We start from the raw sequence: 15,846 nt of genomic DNA on the forward strand, positions 1-15,846 counted from the left end.
TATCTACAGTGCGGTCGGTATAAACATGGAAATATCTACACCGGTATCTGTATAAACATGGAAATATCTACACCATTATCTGTATAAACATGGAAATATCTGCACCGCTATCTCTATAAACATGGAAATATGTACAAAGATATCTGTATAAACATGGAAATAACTACACAGTCATGTGTAGGAACATTTAAATATCTACACTGCCTTCTGTATAAACATAGAAATATCTACAGAGCCCTCTGTATAAATATGGAAATATCTGCATAGGCATCTCTGTAAACATGGAAATATCTGCACCGCTATCTGTATAAACATGGAAATACCTACACCGCTGTCTCTATAATCATGGAAATATGTACACCGTTATGTGTATAAACATGGAAATATCTCCACTGCTCTCTGTATAAATATGGAAATATCTCCACCGTTATCTGTATAAACATGGAAATATCTAGAGCGCCATCTCTATAAACATTGAAATATCTACACTGCCAATAGTAAAAACATGGAAATATCTACACAGTCATCTGAATAAACATGGAAATATCTTCACCACCATCTGTATAAACATGGAAATACCTACAATACCATCTGTATACACATGGAAATATCTACACAGACATCTGTATAAATATGGAAATATCTACACCGCCATCTGTATAAACATGGAAATATCTACATTGCCATCTGTAGAAAGATGGAAATATCTACACCGCTATCTCTATAAATATGGAAATATCTACACCGCCATCTCTATAAACATGAAAATATCTACACTGCCATCTCCATAAAGATGGAAGTATCTACTCTGCCATGTGTATAAACACGGAAATATCTACACCACTATCTGTGTAAACATGGAAATATCTACACCGCTATCTGTTTAAACATGGAAATATCTACAGCGCCATCTGCATGTCCATGGAAATATCTACGCCGCCATCTGTATAAACATGGAAATATCTACACGGCCATCTGTGTATAGATGGAAATATCAACACCGCCATCTGTAGAAACAGGGAAATATCTACACCGCTATCTCTATAAACATGGAAATATCCTTACTGCCATCTGTAAAAACATGGAAATACGTATACAGTCATCTGTATAAACATGGAAATATCTACAAAGCCATCTGTATACACATGGAAATATCTACACTGCTGTCTCTATAAACATGGAAATATCTGCACTGCCATCTGTAAAAACATGGAAATACGTATACAGTCATCTGTATAAACATGGAAATATCTACAATGCCATCTGTATACACATGGAAATATTTACTCAGCCATCTGTATAAACATGTAAATATCTACACTGCTATCTCTATAAACATGGAAATATCTACACCGCGATCTCTATAAACATGAAAATATCTACACTGCCATCTCCATAAACATGGAACTAACTACTCTGCCATCTGTATGAACATGGAAACATCTACACCGCCATCTGTGTGAATAAGGAAATATCTACAATGCCATCTGTACAAAAATATAAATATCTGCACCGCGAGCTGTATAAACATGGAAATATCTACATCACTATCTGTATAAACGTGGAAATACCAACACCGCTGTCAGTACAAACATGGAAATATCTACAACGCCATCTGTAAAAACATGGAAATATCTACACCGCGATCTGTATAAACATGGAAATATCTACACCACGATCTGTATAAACATGGAAATATCTTCACCACGGTCTGTATAAACATGGAAATATCTACACCGCCATCTGTATAAACATGGAAATATCTACAATGCCACATGTATACACATGGAAATACCTACACGACAATCTGTGTATAGATGGAAACATCAAAACCGCCATCTGTACAAACATGGAAATATCTACACTGCTATCTCTATAAACATGGAAATATCTACACTGCGGTCTGTATAAACATGGAAATATCTACACCGGTATCTGTTTAAACATGGAAATATTTACAGCGACATCTCTATAAACATTGAAATATCTACACTGCCATCTGTAAAAACATGGAAATAACTACACAGTCATCTGAATAAACATGGAAATATCTACACCACCATATGTATAAACATGGAAGTACCTACAATACCATCTGTATACACATGGAAATATCTACACAGACATCTGTATAAATATGGAAATATCTACACGGCCGTCTGTATAAACATGGAAATATCTACTCTGCCATCTGCATATACATGGAAATATCTACACCGCTATCTGTATAAACATGGTAATATCTACACCACCATCTATATAAACACGGAAATATCTACACCACCATCTATATAAACATGGAAATATCTACAATGCCATCTGTAGAAAGATGGAAATATCTACACGGCAATCTGTGTAAACATGGAAATATCTACACCGATATCTGTAAAAACATGGAAATATCTACACTGCTATCTATATAAACATGGAAATATCTACACCGCTATCTGTATAAACATGGAAATTTCTACACCGTTATCTGTGTAAATATGGAAATATCTACACCGCTATCTGTATAAACATGGAAATATCTATACAGCTATCTCTATAAACATGGAAATAACTACACCGCCATCTGTATAAACATGGAAATAACTACAAAGTCTTCTGTATAAACATGGAAATATCTACACAGCCATCTGCATATACATGGAAATATCTACACCGCTATCTGTATAAACATGGAAATAACTACACCGTTATTTTTATAAACAAGCAAATATCTACACCGTGATCTGTATAAACATGGAAATATCTACACCCCTATCTGTATAAACATGGAAATATCCACACCGCTATCTATATAAACATGGAAAAATCAACACCGCTATCTCTATGAACATGGAAATATCTGCACCACCATCTCTATAAACATGGAAATATCTACACCACGATCAGTATAAACATGGAAATATCTACACCGCTATCTGTATAAACATGGAAATATCTCCACTGCTATCTCTATAAACATCGAAATATCTACACCGCCATCTGTATAAACATGGAAATACTTACAAAGTTATCTGTATAAACATGCAAATATCTACACCGCCATCTGTATAAACATGGAAATATATACACAGCCATGTGTATCTACATGGAATTATCTACACCGCTATCTATATAAACATGGAAATAACTACACCGCTATCTGTATAAACATGGAAATATCTACACTGCCATCTACATATCCATGGAAATATCTGCGCCGCCATCTGTATAAACATGGAAATATCTACACGGTCATCTGTGTATAGATGGAAATATCAACACCGCCATCTGTACAAACATGGAAATATCTACACCACTATCTGTATAAACGTGGAAATATCTACACGGCTATCTCTTTAAACATGGAAATATCTACACAGTGATCTGTATAAACATGGAAATATTTACAACACTATCTGTATAAAGATGGAAATTTCTGCACCGTTATCTGTATAAATATGGAAATATATACACCGCTATCTCTATAAACATGGAAATATCTGCACCGCCATCTGTATAAGCATGGAAATATCTACAATGCCATCTGTATACACATGGAATTATCTAAAATGCCATTTGTAGAAAGATGGAAATATCTACACCGCAATCTGTGTAAACATGGAAATTTCTACACCAATATGTGTAAAAACATGGAAATATCCACAACGCTATCGTTATAAACATGGGAATATCTACACCGCAATCTGTATAAACATGGAAATATCTACACCGCTATCTGTATAAACATGGAAATATCTTCACAGCTATCTCTATAAACATGGAAATATCTACACCGCCATCAGTATAAACATGGAAATAACTACAAAGTCATCTGTGTAAACATGGAAATATGTACAAAGCCATCTATATAAACATGGAAATATCTACACAGCCATCTGTATATACATGGAAATATCTTCACTGCTATCTGTATAAACATGGAAATAAGTACACCGCTATTTGTATAAACAAGGAAATATCTACACTGTGATCTGTAAAAACATGGAAATATTTACACCGCTATCTGTATTAACATGGAAATTTCTACACCGTTATCTGTATAAATATGGAAATTTCTACACTGCTATCTCTATAAACATGGAAATATCTACACCGCCATCTGTATAAACATGGAAATACCTATTCAGTCATCTGTGTAAACATGGAAATATCTACACCACCATCAGTATAAACATGGAAATATCTACAATGCCATCTGTATACACATGGAAATACCTACACGGAAATCTGTGTATAGATGGAAACATCAACACCGCCATCTGTACAAACTTGGAAATATCTACACTGCTATCTCTATAAACATGGAAATATCTACACTGCGGTCTGTATAAACATGGAAATATCTACACCGGTATCTGTATAAACATGGAAATATCTACACCATGATCTGTATAAACATGGAAATATATACACCGCTTTCTGTATAAACATGGAAATATCTGCACCGCTATCTCTACAGACATGGAAATATCTACAAAGCCATCTGTATAAACATGGAAATACCTACACAGTCATGTGTAGAAACATGGAAATATCTACACTGCCATCTGTATAAACATTGAAATATCTACACAGCCCTCTGTATAAATATGGAGATATCTGCATAGGCATCTGCATAAACATGGAAATATCTGCACCGCTATCTGTATAAACATGGAAATACCTACACCGGTGTCTCTATAAACATGGAAATATGTACAAAGCTATGTGTATAAACATGGAAATATCTCCACTGCGGTCTGTATAAACATGGAAACATCTCCACCGTTATCTGTATAAACATGGAAATATCTACAGCGCCATCTCTATAAACATTGAAATATCTACACTGCCATCTGTAAAAACATGGAAATATCTACACAGTCATCTGAATAAACATGGAAATATCTTCACCACCATCTGTATAAACATGGAAATACCTAAAATACCATCTGTATACACATGGAAATATCTACACAGACATCTGTATAAATATGGAAATATCTACACCGCCATCTGTATAAACATGGAAATATCTACACTGCCATCTGTAGAAAGATGGAAATATCTACACGGCTATCTCTATAAATTTGGAAATATCTACACCGCCATCTCTGTAAACATGAAAATATCTACAATGCCATCTCCATAAAGATGGATGTATCTACTCCGCCATGTGTATAAACACGGAAATATCTACACCACCATCTGTGTAAACATGGAAATATCTACACCGCTATCTGTATTAACATGGAAATATCTACACCGCAATCTGTATAAACATGGAAATATCTACACCGCTATCTGTATAAACATGGAAATATCTACAGAGCTATCTCTATAAACATGGAAATATCTACACCGCCATCTGTATAAACATGGAAATACCTACAAAGTCATCTGTAGAAACATGGAAATATCTACAAAGCCATCTGTATAAACCTGGAAATATCTACACAGCCATCTGTATATACATGGAAATATCTGCACCGCTATCTGTATAAACATGGAAATAACTACACCGCTATTTGTATAAACAAGGAAATATCTACACCGTGATCTGTATAAACATGGAAATATTTACACCGTTATCTGTATAAACATGGAAATTTCTACACCGTTATCTGTATAAATATGGAAATATCTACACCGCTATCTCTATAAACCTGGAAATATCTACACCGCCATCTGTATAAACATGGAAATACCTATACAGTCATCTGTGTAAACATGGAAATATCTACACCACCATCTGTATAAACATGGAAATATCTACAATGCCATCTGTATACACATGGAAATACCTACACGGAAATCTTTCTATAGATGGAAACATCAACACCGCCATCTGTACAAACTTGGAAATATCTTCACTGCTATCTCTATAAACATGGAAATATCTACACTGCGGTCTGTATAAACATGGAAATATCTTCACCACGATCTGTATAAACATGGAAATATCTACACCGCTATCTGTATAAACATGGTAATATCTACACCACCATCGATATAAACATGGAAATAACTACACCGCCATCTGTATAAACATGGAAATATCTACAATGCAATCTGTAGAAAGTTGGAAATATCTACACCGCAATCTGTGTATACATGGAAATATCTACACCGGTATCTGTAAAAACATGGAAATATCTACACCGCTATCTGTATAAACATGGGAATATCTACATCACCATCTGTATAAACATGGAAATATCTACAATGCCATCTGTATACACATGGAAATCCCTACACGGAAATCTGTGTATAGATGGAAACATCAACACCGCCATTTGTACAAACTTGGAAATATCTACACTGCTATCTCTATAAACATGGAAATATCTACACTGCGGTCTGTATAAACATGGAAATATCTACACCGGTATCCGTATAAACATGGAAATATCTACACCACGATCTGTATAAACATTGAAATATATACACCGCTCTCTGTATAAACTTGGAAATATCTGCACCGCTATCTCTATAGACATGGAAATATCTACAAAGACATCTGTATAAACATGGAAATAACTACACAGTCATGTGTAGGAACATGGAAATATCTACACTGCCATCTGTATAAACATAGAAATATCTACACAGACCACTGTATAAATATGGAGATATCTGCACAGGCATCTGTATAAACATGGAAATATCTGCACCGCAATCTGTATAAACATGGAAATATCTGCACTGACATCTGTAAAAACATGGAAATAACTATACAGTCATCTGTATAAACATGGAAATATCTACAATGCCATCTGTATACACATGGAAATATCTACACAGCCATCTGTATAAACATTTAAATATCTACACTGCCATCTGCATGTCCATGGAAATATCTACGCCGCCATCTGTATAAACATGGAAATATCTACAGGGCCATCTGTGTATAGATGGAAATATCAACAGTGCCATCTGTACAAACATGGAATTATCTACACTGCTATCTCTATAAACATGGAAATATCTGCACTGCCATCTGTAAAAACACGGAAAAACCTATACAGTCATCTGTATAAACATGGAAATATCTACAATGACATCTGTATACACATGGAAATATCTACACAGCCATTTGTATAAACATGTAAATATCTACACTGCTATCTCTATAGACTTGGAAATATCTACACCGCCATCTCTATAAACATGAAAATATCTACACTGCCATCTCTATAAGCATGGAACTAACTACTGCGCCATCTGTATAAACATGGAAACATCTACACCGCCATCTGTGTGAATAAGGAAATATCTACAATGCCATCTGTATAAAGATATAAATATCTGCACCGCGAGCTGTATAAACATGGAAATATCTACATCGCTATCTGTATAAACGTGGAAATACCAACACCGCTATCGGTATAAACATGGAAATATCTACAACGCCATCTATATAAACATGTAAATATCGACACCACTATGTCTATAAACATGGAAATACCTACACCGCTATCTCTAACAACATGGAAATATCTACACCGCTATCTGTATAAACATGGAAATATCTTCACAGCTATCTGTATAAACATGGAAATATCTACACCGCGATCTGTATAAACCTGGAAATATCTACACCGCCATCTGTATAAACATGGAAATATCTTCACCACGATCTGTATAAATATGGAAATATCTACACCGCTATCTGTATAAACATGGTAATATCTACACCACCATCTATATAAACATGGAAATATCTACACCGCCATCTGTATAAACATGGAAATATCTACAATGCCATCTGTAGAAAAGTGTAAATATCTACACCGCAATCTGTGTATACATGGAAATATCTACACCGCGATCTGTATAAACATGGAAATATCTACACCGCGATCTGTATAAACATGGAAATATCTACACCGCGATCTGTATAAACATGGAAATATCTACACCGCGATCTGTATTAACATGGAAATATCTACACAGCTATCTCTATAAACATGGAAATATCTACACCGCCATCTGTATAAACATGGAAATACCTACAAAGCCATGTGTATAAACATGGAAATATCTACACCGCCATCTGTATAAACATGGAAATATCTACAATGCCACATGTATACACATGGAAATACCTACACGACAATCTGTGTATAGATGGAAACATCAAAACCGCCATCTGTACAAACATGGAAATATCTACACTGCTATCTCTATAAACATGGAAATATCTACACTGCGGTCTGTATAAACATGGAAATATCTACACCGGTATCTGTTTAAACATGGAAATATTTACAGCGACATCTCTATAAACATTGAAATATCTACACTGCCATCTGTAAAAACATGGAAATAACTACACAGTCATCTGAATAAACATGGAAATATCTACACCACCATATGTATAAACATGGAAGTACCTACAATACCATCTGTATACACATGGAAATATCTACACAGACATCTGTATAAATATGGAAATATCTACACGGCCGTCTGTATAAACATGGAAATATCTACTCTGCCATCTGCATATACATGGAAATATCTACACCGCTATCTGTATAAACATGGTAATATCTACACCACCATCTATATAAACACGGAAATATCTACACCACCATCTATATAAACATGGAAATATCTACAATGCCATCTGTAGAAAGATGGAAATATCTACACGGCAATCTGTGTAAACATGGAAATATCTACACCGATATCTGTAAAAACATGGAAATATCTACACTGCTATCTATATAAACATGGAAATATCTACACCGCTATCTGTATAAACATGGAAATTTCTACACCGTTATCTGTGTAAATATGGAAATATCTACACCGCTATCTGTATAAACATGGAAATATCTATACAGCTATCTCTATAAACATGGAAATAACTACACCGCCATCTGTATAAACATGGAAATAACTACAAAGTCTTCTGTATAAACATGGAAATATCTACACAGCCATCTGCATATACATGGAAATATCTACACCGCTATCTGTATAAACATGGAAATAACTACACCGTTATTTTTATAAACAAGCAAATATCTACACCGTGATCTGTATAAACATGGAAATATCTACACCCCTATCTGTATAAACATGGAAATATCCACACCGCTATCTATATAAACATGGAAAAATCAACACCGCTATCTCTATGAACATGGAAATATCTGCACCACCATCTCTATAAACATGGAAATATCTACACCACGATCAGTATAAACATGGAAATATCTACACCGCTATCTGTATAAACATGGAAATATCTCCACTGCTATCTCTATAAACATCGAAATATCTACACCGCCATCTGTATAAACATGGAAATACTTACAAAGTTATCTGTATAAACATGCAAATATCTACACCGCCATCTGTATAAACATGGAAATATATACACAGCCATGTGTATCTACATGGAATTATCTACACCGCTATCTATATAAACATGGAAATAACTACACCGCTATCTGTATAAACATGGAAATATCTACACTGCCATCTACATATCCATGGAAATATCTGCGCCGCCATCTGTATAAACATGGAAATATCTACACGGTCATCTGTGTATAGATGGAAATATCAACACCGCCATCTGTACAAACATGGAAATATCTACACCACTATCTGTATAAACGTGGAAATATCTACACGGCTATCTCTTTAAACATGGAAATATCTACACAGTGATCTGTATAAACATGGAAATATTTACAACACTATCTGTATAAAGATGGAAATTTCTGCACCGTTATCTGTATAAATATGGAAATATATACACCGCTATCTCTATAAACATGGAAATATCTGCACCGCCATCTGTATAAGCATGGAAATATCTACAATGCCATCTGTATACACATGGAATTATCTAAAATGCCATTTGTAGAAAGATGGAAATATCTACACCGCAATCTGTGTAAACATGGAAATTTCTACACCAATATGTGTAAAAACATGGAAATATCCACAACGCTATCGTTATAAACATGGGAATATCTACACCGCAATCTGTATAAACATGGAAATATCTACACCGCTATCTGTATAAACATGGAAATATCTTCACAGCTATCTCTATAAACATGGAAATATCTACACCGCCATCAGTATAAACATGGAAATAACTACAAAGTCATCTGTGTAAACATGGAAATATGTACAAAGCCATCTATATAAACATGGAAATATCTACACAGCCATCTGTATATACATGGAAATATCTTCACTGCTATCTGTATAAACATGGAAATAAGTACACCGCTATTTGTATAAACAAGGAAATATCTACACTGTGATCTGTAAAAACATGGAAATATTTACACCGCTATCTGTATTAACATGGAAATTTCTACACCGTTATCTGTATAAATATGGAAATTTCTACACTGCTATCTCTATAAACATGGAAATATCTACACCGCCATCTGTATAAACATGGAAATACCTATTCAGTCATCTGTGTAAACATGGAAATATCTACACCACCATCAGTATAAACATGGAAATATCTACAATGCCATCTGTATACACATGGAAATACCTACACGGAAATCTGTGTATAGATGGAAACATCAACACCGCCATCTGTACAAACTTGGAAATATCTACACTGCTATCTCTATAAACATGGAAATATCTACACTGCGGTCTGTATAAACATGGAAATATCTACACCGGTATCTGTATAAACATGGAAATATCTACACCATGATCTGTATAAACATGGAAATATATACACCGCTTTCTGTATAAACATGGAAATATCTGCACCGCTATCTCTACAGACATGGAAATATCTACAAAGCCATCTGTATAAACATGGAAATACCTACACAGTCATGTGTAGAAACATGGAAATATCTACACTGCCATCTGTATAAACATTGAAATATCTACACAGCCCTCTGTATAAATATGGAGATATCTGCATAGGCATCTGCATAAACATGGAAATATCTGCACCGCTATCTGTATAAACATGGAAATACCTACACCGGTGTCTCTATAAACATGGAAATATGTACAAAGCTATGTGTATAAACATGGAAATATCTCCACTGCGGTCTGTATAAACATGGAAACATCTCCACCGTTATCTGTATAAACATGGAAATATCTACAGCGCCATCTCTATAAACATTGAAATATCTACACTGCCATCTGTAAAAACATGGAAATATCTACACAGTCATCTGAATAAACATGGAAATATCTTCACCACCATCTGTATAAACATGGAAATACCTAAAATACCATCTGTATACACATGGAAATATCTACACAGACATCTGTATAAATATGGAAATATCTACACCGCCATCTGTATAAACATGGAAATATCTACACTGCCATCTGTAGAAAGATGGAAATATCTACACGGCTATCTCTATAAATTTGGAAATATCTACACCGCCATCTCTGTAAACATGAAAATATCTACAATGCCATCTCCATAAAGATGGATGTATCTACTCCGCCATGTGTATAAACACGGAAATATCTACACCACCATCTGTGTAAACATGGAAATATCTACACCGCTATCTGTATTAACATGGAAATATCTACACCGCAATCTGTATAAACATGGAAATATCTACACCGCTATCTGTATAAACATGGAAATATCTACAGAGCTATCTCTATAAACATGGAAATATCTACACCGCCATCTGTATAAACATGGAAATACCTACAAAGTCATCTGTAGAAACATGGAAATATCTACAAAGCCATCTGTATAAACCTGGAAATATCTACACAGCCATCTGTATATACATGGAAATATCTGCACCGCTATCTGTATAAACATGGAAATAACTACACCGCTATTTGTATAAACAAGGAAATATCTACACCGTGATCTGTATAAACATGGAAATATTTACACCGTTATCTGTATAAACATGGAAATTTCTACACCGTTATCTGTATAAATATGGAAATATCTACACCGCTATCTCTATAAACCTGGAAATATCTACACCGCCATCTGTATAAACATGGAAATACCTATACAGTCATCTGTGTAAACATGGAAATATCTACACCACCATCTGTATAAACATGGAAATATCTACAATGCCATCTGTATACACATGGAAATACCTACACGGAAATCTTTCTATAGATGGAAACATCAACACCGCCATCTGTACAAACTTGGAAATATCTTCACTGCTATCTCTATAAACATGGAAATATCTACACTGCGGTCTGTATAAACATGGAAATATCTTCACCACGATCTGTATAAACATGGAAATATCTACACCGCTATCTGTATAAACATGGTAATATCTACACCACCATCGATATAAACATGGAAATAACTACACCGCCATCTGTATAAACATGGAAATATCTACAATGCAATCTGTAGAAAGTTGGAAATATCTACACCGCAATCTGTGTATACATGGAAATATCTACACCGGTATCTGTAAAAACATGGAAATATCTACACCGCTATCTGTATAAACATGGGAATATCTACATCACCATCTGTATAAACATGGAAATATCTACAATGCCATCTGTATACACATGGAAATCCCTACACGGAAATCTGTGTATAGATGGAAACATCAACACCGCCATTTGTACAAACTTGGAAATATCTACACTGCTATCTCTATAAACATGGAAATATCTACACTGCGGTCTGTATAAACATGGAAATATCTACACCGGTATCCGTATAAACATGGAAATATCTACACCACGATCTGTATAAACATTGAAATATATACACCGCTCTCTGTATAAACTTGGAAATATCTGCACCGCTATCTCTATAGACATGGAAATATCTACAAAGACATCTGTATAAACATGGAAATAACTACACAGTCATGTGTAGGAACATGGAAATATCTACACTGCCATCTGTATAAACATAGAAATATCTACACAGACCACTGTATAAATATGGAGATATCTGCACAGGCATCTGTATAAACATGGAAATATCTGCACCGCAATCTGTATAAACATGGAAATATCTGCACTGACATCTGTAAAAACATGGAAATAACTATACAGTCATCTGTATAAACATGGAAATATCTACAATGCCATCTGTATACACATGGAAATATCTACACAGCCATCTGTATAAACATTTAAATATCTACACTGCCATCTGCATGTCCATGGAAATATCTACGCCGCCATCTGTATAAACATGGAAATATCTACAGGGCCATCTGTGTATAGATGGAAATATCAACAGTGCCATCTGTACAAACATGGAATTATCTACACTGCTATCTCTATAAACATGGAAATATCTGCACTGCCATCTGTAAAAACACGGAAAAACCTATACAGTCATCTGTATAAACATGGAAATATCTACAATGACATCTGTATACACATGGAAATATCTACACAGCCATTTGTATAAACATGTAAATATCTACACTGCTATCTCTATAGACTTGGAAATATCTACACCGCCATCTCTATAAACATGAAAATATCTACACTGCCATCTCTATAAGCATGGAACTAACTACTGCGCCATCTGTATAAACATGGAAACATCTACACCGCCATCTGTGTGAATAAGGAAATATCTACAATGCCATCTGTATAAAGATATAAATATCTGCACCGCGAGCTGTATAAACATGGAAATATCTACATCGCTATCTGTATAAACGTGGAAATACCAACACCGCTATCGGTATAAACATGGAAATATCTACAACGCCATCTATATAAACATGTAAATATCGACACCACTATGTCTATAAACATGGAAATACCTACACCGCTATCTCTAACAACATGGAAATATCTACACCGCTATCTGTATAAACATGGAAATATCTTCACAGCTATCTGTATAAACATGGAAATATCTACACCGCGATCTGTATAAACCTGGAAATATCTACACCGCCATCTGTATAAACATGGAAATATCTTCACCACGATCTGTATAAATATGGAAATATCTACACCGCTATCTGTATAAACATGGTAATATCTACACCACCATCTATATAAACATGGAAATATCTACACCGCCATCTGTATAAACATGGAAATATCTACAATGCCATCTGTAGAAAAGTGTAAATATCTACACCGCAATCTGTGTATACATGGAAATATCTACACCGCGATCTGTATAAACATGGAAATATCTACACCGCGATCTGTATAAACATGGAAATATCTACACCGCGATCTGTATAAACATGGAAATATCTACACCGCGATCTGTATTAACATGGAAATATCTACACAGCTATCTCTATAAACATGGAAATATCTACACCGCCATCTGTATAAACATGGAAATACCTACAAAGCCATGTGTATAAACATGGAAATATCTACACCGCCATCTGTATAAACATGGAAATATCTACAATGCCACATGTATACACATGGAAATACCTACACGACAATCTGTGTATAGATGGAAACATCAAAACCGCCATCTGTACAAACATGGAAATATCTACACTGCTATCTCTATAAACATGGAAATATCTACACTGCGGTCTGTATAAACATGGAAATATCTACACCGGTATCTGTTTAAACATGGAAATATTTACAGCGACATCTCTATAAACATTGAAATATCTACACTGCCATCTGTAAAAACATGGAAATAACTACACAGTCATCTGAATAAACATGGAAATATCTACACCACCATATGTATAAACATGGAAGTACCTACAATACCATCTGTATACACATGGAAATATCTACACAGACATCTGTATAAATATGGAAATATCTACACGGCCGTCTGTATAAACATGGAAATATCTACTCTGCCATCTGCATATACATGGAAATATCTACACCGCTATCTGTATAAACATGGTAATATCTACACCACCATCTATATAAACACGGAAATATCTACACCACCATCTATATAAACATGGAAATATCTACAATGCCATCTGTAGAAAGATGGAAATATCTACACGGCAATCTGTGTAAACATGGAAATATCTACACCGATATCTGTAAAAACATGGAAATATCTACACTGCTATCTATATAAACATGGAAATATCTACACCGCTATCTGTATAAACATGGAAATTTCTACACCGTTATCTGTGTAAATATGGAAATATCTACACCGCTATCTGTATAAACATGGAAATATCTATACAGCTATCTCTATAAACATGGAAATAACTACACCGCCATCTGTATAAACATGGAAATAACTACAAAGTCTTCTGTATAAACATGGAAATATCTACACAGCCATCTGCATATACATGGAAATATCTACACCGCTATCTGTATAAACATGGAAATAACTACACCGTTATTTTTATAAACAAGCAAATATCTACACCGTGATCTGTATAAACATGGAAATATCTACACCCCTATCTGTATAAACATGGAAATATCCACACCGCTATCTATATAAACATGGAAAAATCAACACCGCTATCTCTATGAACATGGAAATATCTGCACCACCATCTCTATAAACATGGAAATATCTACACCACGATCAGTATAAACATGGAAATATCTACACCGCTATCTGTATAAACATGGAAATATCTCCACTGCTATCTCTATAAACATCGAAATATCTACACCGCCATCTGTATAAACATGGAAATACTTACAAAGTTATCTGTATAAACATGCAAATATCTACACCGCCATCTGTATAAACATGGAAATATATACACAGCCATGTGTATCTACATGGAATTATCTACACCGCTATCTATATAAACATGGAAATAACTACACCGCTATCTGTATAAACATGGAAATATCTACACTGCCATCTACATATCCATGGAAATATCTGCGCCGCCATCTGTATAAACATGGAAATATCTA

The sequence above is a fragment of the Pan paniscus genome, chromosome 19, assembly GCF_029289425.2.
Source record: "Pan paniscus chromosome 19, NHGRI_mPanPan1-v2.0_pri, whole genome shotgun sequence".
Lineage (NCBI taxonomy): Eukaryota > Metazoa > Chordata > Mammalia > Primates > Hominidae > Pan > Pan paniscus.